The sequence below is a fragment of the Lutra lutra genome, chromosome 15 (genome assembly GCF_902655055.1).
Source record: "Lutra lutra chromosome 15, mLutLut1.2, whole genome shotgun sequence".
Classification (NCBI taxonomy): Eukaryota; Metazoa; Chordata; class Mammalia; order Carnivora; family Mustelidae; genus Lutra; species Lutra lutra.
In genome coordinates this window covers 2,573,620-2,588,188 of record NC_062292.1, presented here as the reverse complement: position 1 = coordinate 2,588,188, position 14,569 = coordinate 2,573,620, and the positions used below count along the sequence as shown (strand labels likewise).

The following is a 14,569-nucleotide window of genomic DNA, read 5'->3' as shown; positions in this document are numbered from 1 at the left end:
AAGGAACTGGTCTTCTTGGGTTATTCACAGCACACATTAGAAAATTCGAGAGAGAACACACATTACCAACAAAAAAACCACTGACAAGCTCAAACGCAAGTTTATATGCTGAGTATTTTTTAAGGATTTAAAAAGCATGCTCAGTTAGCATACAGCCTTTTCTCACTTATATAACAGATGCATTTCTATTTGCTTGTGTACAGCAAAGGGTTAGAACCTGAATCAACTTACTTATGACTTCAGAAATGTGCTATTTCAGAAATTATTCCATGGAATTTTCTTCACTGCTCCTACCACTGATTCTTCAAATAAGCAAAGTACAGAGGGTCTCATCCCCTGAAAACTGTTTTTGAACACTAGCACTTTAAATTGGAAAGGTAGGAACCTAGCAATTCCTAGTACAGTGCCTAGACTTAGTCTTTTTTTTTTTTTAAAGATTTTTATTTATTTGACAGATCACAAGTAGGCACAGAGGCAGGCAGAGAGAGAGAGGAGGAGGAGGCAGGCTCCCTGCTGAGCAGAGAGCCCGATGTGAGGCTCGATCCCAGGACCCTGGGATCATGACCTGAGCCGAAGGCAGAGGCTTTAACCACTGAGCCACCCAGGCGCCCCTAGACTTAGTCTTAATTAATGTTAAGATTTGAATGTACAACAGAAAATCCATCATTTCTTTATCCTTGGAGGAGAGGGAAGGAAAAAAGGAGAGGTGGGGGATATGGTGGAGTATTCAAGAGCTGAATAAGAACACAATGACTCCTAATGCCATCAACCCCACAATGGAGAACCATGGATCTCATCAATTTTATAATTCGTATTGGATCAAGAAATTTGGTTCCCCTCTATGTATATCAATGAATTCAAACCTCATACTCTCCAAATTACGAAGATGAATACTGTCAGATAAACTCCAACTGCAACAGGTATTTCCTCAGAAGACTGAACATCAAAGGGAATCCCTCCTTCCAACATCTTCTGAGATGGTTAAGATCTCACCGAAGCGGAAACCTAACATTTAAATATGCAATCGCTTGGCCAAGTAAGAAACTACAACTGTTATGGGTATTACCTGACATAATCACTATATGTATTACATATTAAACCCAGCATTACATATACTTGCACAATTATGCTGTGAATGATGGTAATAGTGATGACGCCAGTGAAAAAGGACTATCTTTAGCCCAAAGAGTACTGGGAGGGGAGAAGGGGGGATGTGAAAATAAGCAGAAAGCACACAAAGAGATGGGTATTTTCTGACCAGGAAAGGTCACTCTAAATACAGAAATATTAAAAAAAAAAAAAAGTATTCCCTTATTTCCCCTATGTGGAAGTAATGCAAAACATTTATTTTCTATATGAGACAAGAACACAGCTAAGTAATCCAAGTCTACTGCAGCATTATAAAAATCATCCCTTCACCACAGTGTAAGATTTAAATGCATCTGCACAAGGGTGCACACTATATAAAAGGAGTAAGGTTGCTGCTGCCCTGCCAAGCACTTCCGGTCCCTACCCAGGTTGACTGCAATACTGGTGGTCCCAATGGTTCTATCAAAATAAATTGTGTTTAAAAAATAAAGCATTTAAAAAGACAAGTCAAAATGTCTCAGAAACCGTCTCTCCAACTCAAACTTCATCTATTTTAATGTATTATTTGCCTCCCACTAATAAACCTTTATTTCACTCATTATAATTGAGCAATGAATCTTCCACACTGAAATATCTTCCTTGCCCAATTAATCCAAAGGAAAAAAACTGAAATGATTAGTAAAGAAAAATGTAGGGACTAACATACCCTTTTAATATGTTTTTAAATATTTTTAAGGTTTAAAAAGTGTTTAAAGTTTGTAGTTCCTAGTAGGAAAACATTATCTGAATGAATACCCTAATGGCAACAATTGTAGAATGTTTCAGTTGCATGGGGAGCAGAGGGGTAGGGATTCTCTTCACAGCACCCCAGCTTTCTTCATGAGAAGGTCGGAGGTGCACTGGTTTGTATTACTGTGACATCCATTAGGTGATCGAAGTTGCTTTTCCTTCAGCAAGGGCTTTATTTGTCATAAGGGCATTATGCTTGACCTCCAAATTTGGCTGACAATTTACTGATGAGATTCATAACCTTTGGGTTGCTCTGATATTTTGACATATTCGCTGGGTTCTGGGCCACATCCTGGGAGGCCACCATAACTTCTGGATCCTGCACGGCGGCAAAAACTTCCGGATCACTAAGAGTTTCACTGAGCCCAGGCATTCCCGCCATTCCAGGCATTCCCGCCATCCCAGGCATCCCCCTGCCATTCCAGGCATTCCTCCAGGAAAAGTACCAGGCATTCCCCCAGGAAAGCCACCTGCGAAAGAGCCATACTGAGCTCCTGATTGTCCTCTGGCGTCTTCCTCCCTCTGGGCTCTCTCATGTTCTTCCGGAGCCTTCTTAACCCTTTCTGTTCTTCCTTTGATCTCTCGCTCTTCAAGTTTTCGCTCATATTTTCTCCGATGTTCAGCAATTTTCTGGGCCCTCGGTTGAACTTCCTTCAGCATTGCACTAGCATCTTCATCATAATCCAGTTTACAAGCAAGGGCAAGATCATGTGCTGCTTCTTCCCAATGGCCCAGAAGTCTATGTGCTTTCCCACGCCACTTATAAGGCTGAGCTGAATCAGGATTTATTTCAATAGCTCTGTCACAGTCTCGAATGGCAGCATTTGGCTTCTGTAATTTGATGAAGACACTGGCTCTCTTGGCATACAGAATGGCCAAGCGAGGATTTAGTTTGATGGCATCTGTGAACAAGTCAATGGCTTTCTGTAGTTCACCATCATTTAGGGCATCAATGGCAGCCACTTTTTTATCATTTGCCTGACCCATCATTTCCTCGGTTATCTCTACATTTTCATCTCCCATTTCTTGAGGGGCATCGGTATCTGGTTCAATCACACCTTCATTGTCAATTTCTAGATCACTCTCCTCACTTGATGGTTCATCTGTCTTTATGTTTTCCTCCGCCTTCTTACTATCTGGTTTTTCTTCCTTGATACTGTCTTCTGATTTAGTTTTATGAGTGGCAGGTGGTATTTTACCCCCCATGCTCTCCACCCACTCCCGCAGGAAATGCATTTCCTCGGTGTGCAGAACGCTCGGATCCTGCTTACACATTTTCACGAAAGCCCGAAGCTCGCTCACTTTGCGGGGGTCCATGGTCCGGAGGCAGTAGCAGGCGGCAGGCGTGGCTGAGGTTGCGACCCGATTCCAGGCGCGGGTACTAACTCAGCGTGATCGTGTGGAAGGTCTTCTTTGGTTTTTTTTTTTTTTTAATTTAAACTTAATTAACCCACATACAGTACATCATTAGTTTTTGAGGTAGTGTTCAATGACTTCCTGTTTCTTCTTAAATTAAAAAATGCACAAAGTTATAGATACACACATAAAATTAAGTCCAATTATTAGCATGCAAATAGTTAAATTTTTCTGGAGACAAGAGGGCAAAAACGTGGCAACACTTTAAACTGTCTACAACTTTAACCAAGAAATTATGCCTTCAGAAGTTGACTCAGGAAATAATCAAGAAATCATGACGCAAAGGTACACCTCCAAAGATGTTTATCACTGCATTGCCTGAAAGAGTGGACTATGTAAAGCGTTTACATTTACAAGTTCATTAGCAGTCTGAATAAGAAATCACACAAATTTAACGTTGCTTGAAAAAGATCTTTTCCGAGGTATTATTCCTAAGTATTAATTTGAAGTTTGTCATTGTTAAGTGTTTGTGAGTTAAGCACTCTCAAAAAGTGTTCCGTTCAATGTAGATATGATAGACGTTAGGATGATCATCTTTAAAGGAACAGTTAACTTTCACTTCCAGCCAGGACAGAATAGTTCGTATCTGATCAACATGCCAACAAAAATGTGAATGGCAGATAAATTTTAAAAATTTCCATGGCACTGGGAAACCATAATTAGGCAGCTAGAACTTGAGGGTTGAAGACCTTAAAAATAATAGAAGAAAGAGATGGCCGTAGCATTTGGTGTTGTTTCCCCATTAAGATATTCCCCAATTTAGAAGCAGCCAAGAAATTAAGAAACTGCAGCTTTTGCAGATTTATGGGACTGAAGGGACAAAAATTAGATACTGCAGTCTGTGAAGGTGTTAAGGATCTGATAAATAACCAGGCTTTCAGTTGGGACCCATAAAGGGCTACAAACCTGGTGGAAAAAACGAACAGAATCAGCCCTTGCAGAAACTAAAACTCTAAAGTCAGTTTAATCCCAGATTAGAATAATGTGATCTGCTTAGGCTAATGGGCCACCAAAGGCAAAGTAAATGCTTTGTGCAGGGAGATAACACCATTAAAAGCTGTAAACTCTCTTTAAAATATTCTATACACAGTCATAGTGTTTCATAACATATTATCAGACTTTCTAGTAGGCAAGACCAAATGAGCAAAAGTGCAGAGAAAAAAGACATTCGGGGAAAAAAAGACCTATAGGAGAAATATTTATAAATATTTACCAGACATGGACTTTTAAATTGTTATGATTACTATTTTTGAGAAAATAGAGGAAAAGTTGAAAAATTTCAGCCGAGAACTGGAGTCTATAATTGAATCAAAATTTTAAAATAAAAAATGCATTAACTGAGTTTAATTTTTTATTTTTTTAAATTATTTTTTATTATGTTATGGTAGTCACCTTACAGTACATCATTAGTTTTTGTTATGGTTTGTATATAATTTTGTTATATTTTGTATATATTTGTATATGATATATATATGTATATATATATTGGTTTTGTTTGTCCCAGGATTCATTGTTTACATATAACACCCAGTGCTGCACCCAAAATGTGCCCTCCTTCATAACTGAGTTTTAAAAATAAGTAGATGAAGTTAAGAGCAGATTATACATAGCCTAAATAGAATAAGTAAATTGGAAGATAAGTGAGTAAAACACTCTGGGATAAAATATAAAGGAGACAGGAAAATACAGAATATAAGGATCATACGGCACCGTGAGAGAGTCCGACAACTGTGTACATGCGGTGCCAGGTAAGAAGAAAGACAGAAAGAGTGGAGTAGAAGTAATATTTGAAGACATAATTGTTATTAATTTTCCCAAACTGCAGACAAACATCAAGCCATAGATTAAAGAAGTCTGATGAATTCCAGGTAGGAAAATATGAAGAAAGTCACACCAAGGAAAATCATAAAAAAGCTGCTGAAAGCCAAAAAGAAGAGAAATCTTAAAAGCAGCCAGATAAGAGATTTTGATTTCGAAGAAGAAAACAATGACAACTTTCAGTAAAGATTATGGGAGGCAGTAGACAGTGGAAGTCATACTCAAATAGCCCAGACAAAAAGAATTTCCTACCTCAAATTCTGTATTTGGTAAATTTATCTTTTAAAATTAAGGTAAAATAAAGGACATTCCAAGCCATGAAATACCAAGAGTCTTCATTACCAGCAGAGGTTCACTGAAAGTAATTCTTTTTTTTTTTTAAAGATTTTATTTATTTATTTGTCAGAGAGAGAGGGAGAGAGAGCGCGAGCACAGGCAGGCAGAGTGGCAGGCAGAGGCAGAGGGAGAAGCAGGCCTCCCCCACAGAACAAGGAGCCCGATGTGGGACTCGATCCCAGGACGCTGGGATCATGACCTGAGCCGAAGGCAGCCACTTAACCAACTGAGCCACCCAGGCGTCCTTCACTGAAAGTAATTCTAACGGGAGTTCTTCAGGCAGAAGAAAAATTATCCCATATGGAAGCATGGGAATGCAGGAAGACATAAAAGAAGTTAAAATGGAATAAAGAGAAATGGAAAGATTAAAATAAATCATAAAAGTATAATTATAGGGGCGCCTGGGTGGCTCAGTTGGTTAAGCCACTGCCTTCGGCTTAGGTCATGATCCTGGAGTCCTGGGATCGAGACCCACATCAGGCTCCCAGCTCTGCAAGGAGTCTGCTTCTCCCCTTTCATGCTCTCTCTCATCTCTCTCTCTCTCTCTCTCTCTCAAATAAATAAATAAAATTTAAATATATATATACAATTATAGTGTCTTATGGGATTAAGAGACACCTATCTGTCAAACCATGTGACTTCAAAAGCACAAAGAATGGATAGAGGTTGAGTCCTAAGTATTTGCATTTGTAGGAAATAGCAAAAGTATTCATTTGTACCAGACTTAACAGAGTCTATATCAGAGTAACCACTAAACATCATGGAAGCATATATAACTAACAATAAAAAGAAAATAATAAAATGGTAGGTTTAAACTCAAATGTACCAGTAATTACACTGACTATAAATGGGCTAAATATTTAGAAGACTAAAATAATTAAATTTGTATTAAAAACACACACAACTCCACGCTGCTTATAAGAGACTTGCTTTAGGTACACAAAAGGTTGAAAGTAAAAGGTCCAAATATATATACATCATGTAAGTTATTTTACAGGTGCCTTTGAAATTAATCTGTCTACTTGAAAGAGATCATAAGTAAAAATCATAGACAATGCTTTATGCGGCTTGTGGTGTAGTTAATACAAAAGAGAAATATTTAAATTCTAGTTAGTAGATACTAATTCAAAATAAAGGCATTGGCCTTCCAACAAAAGATTGCAAAACAAATGAAAAAAAAATTTTTTTTACTTAAAATAAATGTATTTGTTACAGCTGCCATAACAAAAGTAGTCTGTGGTGATGATGGATCTGAGGTCTCTGCAAATACATTTGCATGAATTAATATGCATAAGGAGACAGAGGAGATGTAAGAGCAAAAATTAAGGTTGGCAAAGGCGACCAGGAAAACAGCGTATCTGCCTTCCTATCTGGCTTCATGAACTGGTTTTTAGTTTTCTTGTAGAGAGATGGACCAAAGCTATAGGATCTGTTTTCCAGGAAGATTTGAAGGGACTCTGGGCACAAGCACAACTTTTACGGCGCTTTGTAACAAACTGTAACCCAGAATAAGAAAGAAGAATTCTCTCCGTCCCTCCCCTCACAGTGCAGGCCCAGCGCTCTGAGGCTCACGATGTCCATCAGTTTAGACTACTTTACCTGACAGCGCAGGGCACTGGCAAGACTGGAAAGTACTGAAATGCCTTGAAAGAAGGCTGTCAAGATGCATGGGCCTAATTGTTCCTCACACATTTAAAAGCCCTGGGGGGGGGGCTTGCAGAGATAACTGGGCAAGATTGTGAAGCTTAAGATACTCCAGAGAAGAAAGAGATGAAGTCTTAAAAAATTGAGTTTTAAATATTGGTTACTTAGTTTGTAATTATGGTCATTGTGTTAGATAAGGAAATTGTAAGGTTCTTCGTTGTCTCCTTGACAAATTTTTTTCACCATTGTATGATGGAGAAATGTGGCCTCATAATCTGGGATATTAACTTAAGGATATCCTTGGAAAACTTTCTGTATGTATGTAAAAAGGATTTGTAGTGGATCCTGTGGCCCAGCCTCCGCCTCCCCATGTTCTCTTTTAGGTGGGGACGACTTATTTTCCCAGCCGCTGAGAATGATGCTAGCTGAAAAACATTGATCTGTCCGCTCTCTCTTGGAATTCCCTTACTCATAGTCACCTCCTTTACCAGGCGGCCTTTGTCCAATGAATGAAAGTTATAAAGGTCCTGCTCTAGCCTCACGTTGGACAACACTGAAGGAACGTCGCCGTTTCAGAGCGCTGCTGAGTTCAAGTAAGCCATTTGTGGGGCCAGCACTGCGCTCTAACATCTCCGTCTGCCGTTGTGCTTCCTGTCCTTCTGTCACAAGCACTGATTCCAAGAGCACTCCCTAATGTACTTCCAACACACTAATGTCTAACTCAGACTCTGCTTTTTGGGGAAATTATAACAGGTTTGTTCACTAACTTCCATCTTTCTTTGTAGTTTTGCCGGATATCAAAAGGGACTTAGCTTTATTGAGGGAGGGCACTGTGGTTCACTGTCATTGACCAGTCTTCCAGACTGAGTGGCAAGATATCCTAGGTTTTGCCAGGGAGCATTATAGAATGTTCAGAAAACAGAGGAAAATATTTATTACCTATGGTTTTATCTCATTCTTGCACTAATAAACTGCCTCTGTTTTTATGTTTTTATCTCTAACATTTGTCCAAATTTATATTAGCTACATATGTTTGGATAAAGGAAGAGACAACTATTTAAATTAGATAGAAAATGGGACGTATTATAGCATGTAAGACTGACTTAGAAAATCCAAGGAGAACAAAACAACTAAAATCCAGGAATGTGGAATGGGGGCCATTCTGGGAACATTATCGATCTTGAGAGATAAAGATGTTCTTCTCGATTTAGAACTTCACACATTTTTGCCTTTAAGTATGTATGGTTCAATATAATCCCACTCCCTCTTCCTTTTCTACCTAAAAAACTTGATTGTGGCAAAAATTGGAGTCTTCCTATGTGTTTGTGAATTCTTAGTGAGGACTTACATTTGCTGGGCCTGAGGTCATATTTGTGACACTAGTAACTTGAGGTGTAGAATCTTTGACCCTGGGCTTTGACCCTTTGTGAGAGCCTGAGCTTTCAGGTCAGGGAGGAGACTCATAGCATGAAGGTTTTTTGTCACTTTTGGGAAGCCCTGGAAGCCCTTGGATTTAAAGGCTCAGAGGCAGTTTTGAATATATACCATATATCTGGAGAATTCACTTATTATGAATTTAATCATTGAAAGTAAGAACTACAGCTTAGAACAGGATCAAGAACCAGTGATGATGGTTAAAGTGAAAATTCTGTCCATCAGGAGTTACCACTAAGAAAGTGAAAAGATAGGGGCACAAGGGTGGCTCAGTGGGTTAAGCATCTGCCTTTAGCTCAGGTCATGATCTCAGGGTCCTGGGATTGAGCCCTGTAGTGGGCTCCCTGCTCAGAGGAGAGCCTGCTTCCCCCTCTTCTCTGCTCTTCACCCTCCCCCACCATCCATGCTCTCTCTCTCTCTCTCTCTTAAAAAAAAATCTTTAAAAAAGTGAAAAGACAAATCACAAAGAGGAAACAATATTTGCAATACATGTATCTGTCAAAAGACTCATCCCCAGAATATGTAATGAATACCTGCAAATTAGGAAGACAGAAAACCCAATTAAATTATTGGGCAAATTATTGGGAAAAGGTTTGAACAGACATGTTGGAAAGAGATTCAAATGGTCAATGAACAAATCTCAAAATTAATAGTCCTTCAGGGAAATCCAAATTAGAACCTCAGTATGAGCCTCCTACACAGCCTCCAGAATGTATTGGCAAAGAAAATGAAACTCATACAACGCTGGTGAGTGTGTACATTGGTATAATAAAGTTAGAAAACAGTTTGATACTATATATTAAAGATGGACACATGTATACTCTGACCTGGCAATTCCACTCTTAGATTTATACCACTAGAAGTTCATGTATGTGGTGCCCAAAGACACGTAACAAACGTTTTTATAGAACTATTCAAGCCAAAATTAAAATAAGCCAACTATACATGAATAACAGAACGGAAAGTGAGTTGTGTTCTATATATGTAATGAAGTACTGAATTAGAATGCGAGTAATCAAACCGCAGTTACATGCACCAACGTAGGTGAATCTCATTCAACATTATGCTGAGTTAAAGAAGCAAGGTGCAGAAGAGTATATACTGAAGAAGGATACAAATTTCAAAGATAGACCCAAAACTACGTGATAATGGGAAGATACAGTAACTGGAAAGAAACACAAGGGGGCTTCTTGGGGTTGTGATTGGTTTCTTGGTTTTGACCTGGCTCACCATTACACAGGTGTGTTTATTTTAAGAATATTCATTAAGTAATGATGATTCACGTATACTTCAATAAAGGGAGGGGGGAAATGAGTTTTGTTCACATTATGGGAAAAATAGATTTTTTCCAGTAAAGGAATGAGCAAGGAGTACAGGAATAACTCATTTGAGTTTGACTTCCTTAAAAGGAATTTTTTAATAATATGAAGGATATTCTATGGAATTATGGGATTTTTAAAAAATCAAAGCCTAAGGATCACAGAATTTTTCAGTCTATAATTAGTATTCAATCATGACTTCTGATTCTTGAAGCTGTTCGGCATGAATACTTTCCTTAAGTGTGATATTCATCTTGACTAATGAAGAAAAACTCAGCCATTCCCATATGGCCCATTGTAGACTGTGATTTAGAGCAAGGGAGAGCCTCAAGGATGGGTCACTGTCCGGTAGATGAAGTAGTTATTTAACACTGTGTCTGCCTCATGATGCATGGACCCAGAGGAAAAAATGCAGGTGGGAGGTAGACATTAAACTTCCTCAGAAACTCACAAAGTGGAAAACTCTGAATAGAAACCTTGGGAACTCTGGTTTACTGTGAGAATGAAGGGAGCCAGAGGAATAAGTCTCTAGAAGGAGAACCCAGAGGGGGGAAGCTGAACTCAAAGTAATCCATTCCTAGGAGACCCATTCAGGTAAGAGTAAGTCTTCAGCATACCATTTCCCCCACCTCCCTTTTTTTGCTTTGAACAAGTATGTAAAAACGAGGAAACTGTTTCAGTTGACAAAGTGCTGCTTATAACGTAATTAAAAACAAAATGACTTTGTTTGTGCTACAGGTTTCTTGTTATTTTTATGACTCATTTGCTAGTCAATTCTGCTTTTCTTTTTTTATTTTTAGGTTCAGTTAGCCACTATATAGTACATCCTTAGTTTCTGATGTAGTGCTGCATGTTTCTATCTAAAGCCAAGAAGCAAGGTAGCCAGCACTGGAGGGGCCCTACACTGTAGCTTCGGCACTTTTCCAAAGCAGAGTGAGTCTCCAGTGGAATGCAAGATAGATTCTCTTAAACTGTTTCTTTCAGTGACTTTGTATATTCCTAGAAACTAACATAGCCAAATGCTTATTTTTCAGATACAAATTACAATGATGCACCATAAATGTTTTAATCTCAACAATGGTCTTTAATGAATCTGGTGGGATTTATCTTGGTAAAAAGAAATTTTACAGATAGTAGAACTATCTTAATATTTTTGAAGCAATTCGTACTTTCTCTTGAATTTCTGCCATCTTTTAATATGATGGCAGCAAAAAAAAAAAAATTCCTAAGGGAAAAAAAAAAAACAACTTTGTCCCCTGACTGTAGGGTTGAAAGTGGGTATCTTGGGTCTACATCCACTCATTCATGTGACTGGATTAAGGGTGGGCACATGATCCAGGAAAGGCCAACCACGATCTTTTCCTAGGATTAATATATTTTCTGTTTCCAAGTTTCCAAGGCAGGAGGATGTGAACCTAGGGCCGCTAGCAGATATGTGGAGAGAATGTCCCCACTGAAAAGCCAAGTAGAGGCAATGGTCATACAGAGACAGAAGGAATCTTGTGTCTTCGTATCTCTGGCTAAAATCCCAAGGCTCTGGTTCTTGGATGTCTTTCTTCAGGTCTACGAATTGCTCAAATATGCTCCAGAGTTTCCTGAATGAAGGGATTCTCTTTTTGCACAGGCCAGTTTGAGTTGGTTTCTGTCACCAGCAACCAAAAAAGTCCTAATGAATAAAAGGACAATATCAAGAGTAACAGGAGGGCCAGGAACTGCCAACTGCTGTCTCGGAGCTGTTTATTTCCGTCATGTTATCCAAATGTACTCTTTCATTTGTATGGGCCCTTGGTGATTGGACATCAAATAGCTACTGTGCATGTAGTGATAATTTCCAAATCGTGCAGACGCTCTTCTCCATGGGCAGTGTTGCTTGAATTTCAATGTGCTCTCAGGAGTGAAAGATTTGCTCTCCCCAACCCTTTCCCACCAAGTACTTTCCTGCTGTCTAATGGTTTCTGTAGATTTAGGGGTTTCTCTGGATTAAATTTTTATTTACCAGTTTCATAGGTGTTTCTATAAATACAAAAGTAATACATTTTCTTTGTAAAATGTCCATAGTTTACTGAAAAGCATAGAATGAATCCCTTGTAATTCTATCATTCAGAGATAATAACTGGTAATATTTCAGTGTGTATTTCATTTTTTGTCCTTTCATACTTTTTCTATCCACACACACATATGTGCATATTACAAAAACTTGGATCGTGGTGTAATAATGCAATTTTCACTTGATCGTCTTTTAAATCGAAACTATCATTCTCATGAATAATCGCATTGAAATCTATTTTATGGATATTGCCCAATAATATAAACTTGTACCCATTTTTTTAACCTTTTGACCTCCTTCACTCATTTCTCCCACTCCCCACCCCCTACCTCTGACAACCACCGATCTGTTCTCTGTATCAGTGAGCTTGTTTTTTGTTCGTTGTTTAGATTCCACATACAAAGGAGATCATATGGTATTTGTCTTTCTCTATTTCACTGAGCATAATTCTCTTGAGGTTCCTCCATGTTGTGACGAGTGGCAAGATTTCCTTTTTTTAAATGACAGAATAATATCCCATTGTATAAATCTACCACATCTTCTTTACCCATTCATTCATCAATGGACACTTAGGTGTTTCCATATCTTAGCTATTACAATGTTATAACGAGTAGGGGGGCATATCTCTTTTCCAATTCGTGTTTTTGTTTTCATTGGGTAAATACCCCAGATGGAATTGTCAGGTCATATGATAGTTCTATTTTTTTAAATTTTTGAGGGGCGTTCATACCATTTCATAGTGATTGTACCAATTTACATTCCCGTCAACAGTGAACAAGAGTTCCTTTTTTTTTTTTTTTTAAGATTTTATTCATTTATTTGACAGAGAGATCACAAGCAGGCAGAGAGGCAGGCAGAGAGAGAGAGGAGGAAGCAGGCTCCCTGCTGAGCAGAGAGCCCGATGTGGGGCTCGATCCCAGGACTCCGGGATCATGACCTGAGCCGAAGGCAGCGGCTTAACCCACTGAGCCACCCAGGCGCCCCAAGAGTTCCTTTTTCTCCACATTCTCATCAACACTTGTCTTTTTCATAATAACCATTCTTAAAGATGTGCTGTGATATCTCGTTGTGGTTTTGGTGTGCATTTCCCTGGCAACTGTTGAGTACCTTTTCACGTACCTGTTGACCGTCTGTATGTCTTCTTTGGGAAAATGCCTATTTAGATCTGTTCCTTTTTTAATTGGATTTTTTCTTTCACTATTAAGTTGTATGAGTTCTTTATATATTTTGGATATTAGCTCCTTACTAGATATATGATTTGCAAGTGTTCCCCCCGCCCGCCACAATTTGGTAGTTTGCTTTTTCATTTTGTTGACGGTTCCCCTGCTGTACAGTGCTTTTTAAATATCAAATGTGACAAGATATAAACATTATGATCTTGATTGCCACAAAGAAATTAGTCACAACATCTACTATATTCTAATGTTGTGTTAGGCAGGAGTCTGATGAATTTTAAAATGATTTCAGATCTCAAGTTACTTTTACTCAGAGGTTTCTTTTATAAAAAAGAATATCATATATCCAATTTATTATTAATTAAAGAATGGATGTTACAGACGGAGTAATCTGGAAATCAAGGAAGGAACAATAATCATGGGCTGGGAAAACTGAAGGGATGTGGAGTTTGAGCAGAGTCTTGAAGAGGAGACAGACTCAGCTTGGGCAGAAAGGGCAGGGGTTTCCAGGAGAAGAAACAGTGACAAAGCCCCAGAAAGAAAGAATGTAGGTCTGTGTGCCTGGAGTAGAAGCTTGATGAAGAAAACGTTAATCCTATACCATTAACCATTTGATCCTGTTCTGTCTTTTTACAGATCATCCTTTGTAGTTGTAATTTCTTAAGGGATTGGGATGTGGGAGTGAGAAGTGAGAGCTAACCATCCCATCTGGAGTTCTCCTTGACACGTGGTCCCTAAAAGCGTTTTGTATGCTCCTTTTCTCTGTGGCATCCATGGGCTTCCCTTCTGATCATTCATCAAAGTAAGGGGCCATCTGCTCTGTGCTCCGTCTGCTCCATGAATGAAGTGAAGGCATGTGTTATGTGGCTCTGTTCCAGCTTCCCCTTCTTTACATCTGCTGCGCCCCTTTGAACAGCCCATGGGGCATAACTGACGTCTCACCTTACGACAAGGTGCATGACCCTTTTGCTTCCAGTCCTATTTTACTTTGAAAACTACCTGCATCTCATGCTGTTCAGGTGTTACTGTAGAAACCCTCACCATACACCAAGACACCACTTGTTTACATTCCTTGGGCAGGAACATTTTACCAATGAAAGGTACTAAAAATTTCATTAAAGGAAATTCAACATTTCAACCAATTCTTCTATTACATGAAGAATAACAACTTTCAATTTATGTATCCCAATCCCTTTGAAGTCCATTATTGACATTTTCTAACCAATATTCTGTATATCCTTGGGCTCCTCAACTCACAGGAGAAGGTTTAAAGCTAGAACGACCTTGAAACTACAGAGTCTAAAATGAATGACAATAGGCCTAGGAATGAAGTCACAGAACTAGAAAGAATATTGCAGAGGCCTTCCAAAAACTGTGTGCATGTGTGTGTATGTATGTGTGGGTGTGTGTTTGAAAATGCAATGACAAATGCTCTTTTCTTCCAAACTAGAGAACCAGAGAAAGACCTCTAGATGACTAGGAGGCAGAAATTTTTAGATTTT

At 38.8% G+C, this 14,569-nt stretch overlaps 1 pseudogene; it reads right to left on the bottom strand.

The window, feature by feature from the left end:
* Positions 1-1,761: 1,761 nt before the first annotated feature.
* On the bottom strand, positions 1,762-3,278 carry LOC125085722 (hsc70-interacting protein-like; annotated as a pseudogene).
* Positions 3,279-14,569: the final 11,291 nt, after the last annotated feature.